The 3,099-nt window shown below is 55.8% G+C and overlaps 1 protein-coding gene across 4 annotated transcripts in view; it reads left to right on the forward strand.

The window, feature by feature from the left end:
- TFDP1 (transcription factor Dp-1) overlaps positions 1–3,099 on the forward strand; it is a 130,269-nt gene that overhangs the window by 114,799 nt on the left and 12,371 nt on the right. The window lies entirely within an intron of this gene.

Consider the following 3,099-nt stretch of genomic DNA (forward strand, 5'->3'; position numbering starts at 1 on the left):
ATCCTCTTTTGAACCCTCCTTCAGGTAGTTGAAGGCTGTTGTTAAATCCCCTCTCAGTCTTCTCTTCTCCATACTAAACGAGCCCAATTCCCTTAGCCTGTCCTCAGAAGTCCTGTCCCTCAGCCCCCAAACCATTTTTGTCACCCTCTGCTGAACTCTCCAATTTGTCCACATCCTTTCTGTAGTGTGGGGCCCAAAACTGAACACAGTACTCCAGAAGTGGCCTCACCAATGCTGAATAGAAGGGAATAATCATTTCCCTGGACCTACTGGCAACATACCTACGAATGCAGCTTGGTATGCCCTCAGTTTTCTTGGCGGTAAGGACACATCGTTGGCTCATATTCAGCTTATTGTCTACTGTAACCCCCAGGTCCTTTTCTGAAGAGCTGCTGCCCAGCCAGTCAGCCCCCAGCCTGTACTGGTGCATGGGATTGTTCTATCCAAAGTGCAGGACTTTGTTGAACCTCATGAGTTTCCTTTTCACCCAATCCTCCAATTTGTCTAGGTCACTCTGAATCCTAGCCCTACTGTCCGGCATATCTACTACTCCCACAGCTTGGTGTCATCTGCAAACCTGCTGAGGGCGTACTCTATCCCATCTTTCAGATCATTGATGAAGACGGTGAACAAAACCGGCCCTAGGACCAGCCCCTGGAACACTCCACTTGATACTGGCTGCCAACTAGACATTGAGCAATTGATTATTACCCTCTGAGCCCGATGCTCCAGCCAGTTCTCTATCCACCTTACAGTCCATTCATCCAACCTGTACTTCCTTAGCTTGCCTGCAAGAATGTTGTAGGAGACCATATCAAAAGCCTTGCTATAATCAAGGTATACTACACCCACTGGTCTCCTCGCTTCCACAGAGCCAGTCATCTCAATAGAAGGCAATCAGGTTGGTGAATCCATACTGACTGTTCCTAATCAACTTCTTCTCCAAGTGTTTCAAGATGGATTCCTTGAGGATCCGCTGCATAAATTTTCCAGGGACTGAGGTGAGGCTGACTGGTCTGTAGTTCCCTGTATCCTTGTTTTTCCTCTTCTTAAATATGGGTACTACGTTTGCCCTTTTCCAACAATCTGAGACCTCTCCTGATAGTCATGAGTTTTCAAAGATGATGGTCAGTGGCTCTGCAATCAAGCTTACAAAAATGGTGACCTCTGCCATGATTGGGCTATGATATTCACAAGCTGGCCTACGATTTTAAACCAGGCCCTAACTATGAGCCACTACACTGTATACATTTTGACTTCCTCTTCACTCCCACAGTGAAGCTGTGCCTTTTGTTCCCGTTTCCAATGATTCCTGTTTCTTCATCAGTCTTAAATGTCTGGCAAACCATCACCAAATGGGGCCCTAACCAGACAGAATCCCTCTGTCACTCCTGGCTCAGCCTGTCACATGTGATTGGTGTAGTCCCACCCTCCATGAGGTAGAGCCAGACCAGGTTACCCTGCACCTCATCTGCATATAAATGTTTGGAAGATTCTAGGACTCGTGACAAGAACACCTGGTTCCAGTTATGGGGTAGGGGGAGCGGAGCTGATAAGTACATGGATCCTTTGTGGGGTTGGGGTTTTGATATCTGAAGTACACACACATACTGAGCTATGCAGTCACCATGGTTTGAAATGTTGTCGTCTCTGCTGGGGCCCAGCCCAGTGAACTTTATGGTAAATCATGAGCCTTTTGGCTTTGGATTAATATCATGCATAATTTGTACTATACGGAACAGGGGCGGGTAATTATTTCAGGCGGAGGGCTGCTTACCCAGTTTTGGCAGGCTGTCGAGGGCCGCATGGGTAGCCCCGCCCCTTGACAAGTAACCCGCCCTCTGGTCACCATTTTGGGACCAGTGTCCCAATATCTTGGGACCAATGTCCCAGGGCCAGCACTGGTGGGGCCCAAAGCGGGGCATGGGCTGGCAGGGGTCTATGGAGCCAGACTGGGCTGCACCAGCAGGGAGAGGGGGGAGCTGGTCTGGTTCCGTAGAGCCCTTGCCAGTTGGGACCCCATGCTCCTGCCACCCTGCTCTGGGCCCTGTTGGCACTGGCCCCTGGACACCGGTGCGGGCCCTGTGTTCCCGCTGGCTCCCATGCCTTCTCGCACCAAGTGACCCCCAGCCCTGCGGTACAGGCGGGGGGCAGCGCATAGCCCTGACCCCCTGGTTTGCCAGCAGGGATGAAGCTGGTGTTGAGCACAGGGAAAAACAGCCCCTCGCTTGCCCCAGGGCCGGTGCTCCTTGCTGCAGGCACTTGCAGCCCACGCGGGGCTGTCAGGAGCAGGCACAGGCAGCCCCACGCGGGCTTCAAACAGCTACAGCGCACGGCGCTGGCCACGGGGTAAGTGAGGGGCCACTTTTCCCCACACTCGGCACCAGCTTGTAACCCAGCCCTGCTGCCAGCCTGGCCTCCAAGCCAGCACCCGGGTCTCTTGTCGGCGGCAGCAGCTGCGGCTCCCCCGCCCCCCATGTGCCGTGCCAGGCAGTGTTGGCTGCTGCTGCCCGCCCAGAGCTCGTGCTGGGCAGCCCACACGAAGCAGTGGCAAATGCTTTGTTAAGCGGGGAGGCTGCAGCTTCTGTTGCCATGCACAGCCCCGACTGGTGAGCCTGGAGCTGGCGCGGGGCCCAGGCTGGCAGCGCCACTGGGTTACAAGGTGGTGCTGGGGGGGGGAGTGGGAGTGGGAAGGAGGGGGGGAAGCGGCCTCTTGCCCGCCCGGAGCCCTGTGCTGCAGCCGCTCATAGCCCACCTGGGGCTGCCTCTGCCTGCTCCAGACAGCCCCTCGCAGACTGCGAGCAGTTGCAGCACGGGGTGCTGGCCACAGTGTGCGGGAGGGGCCATTTTCCTTTCCACCAGGAAGGAGCACGGGGGAAAAACAGCCCCTCCCTTGTCCTTGTCCCATGGCTGGTGCTCCCTGCTGCAACTGCTCACAGCCCATGGGGCTGTCCAGAGCAAGCACAGGTACAAGCAGCCCCATGCAGCCTGCAAGCAGCTGCAGCGTGGGGCGCTGGCCACAGGGCAGGGGAGGGGCCACTCCCTGCCCCGCGTTCAGCTTTTGCCCCTGGCTCCTTCCCTGCCTGGGGTCCCCCCCCC

The sequence above is a fragment of the Gavialis gangeticus genome, unplaced genomic scaffold (genome assembly GCF_001723915.1).
Source record: "Gavialis gangeticus isolate Ggan-Ray unplaced genomic scaffold, GavGan_comp1, whole genome shotgun sequence".
NCBI lineage: Eukaryota > Metazoa > Chordata > Crocodylia > Gavialidae > Gavialis > Gavialis gangeticus.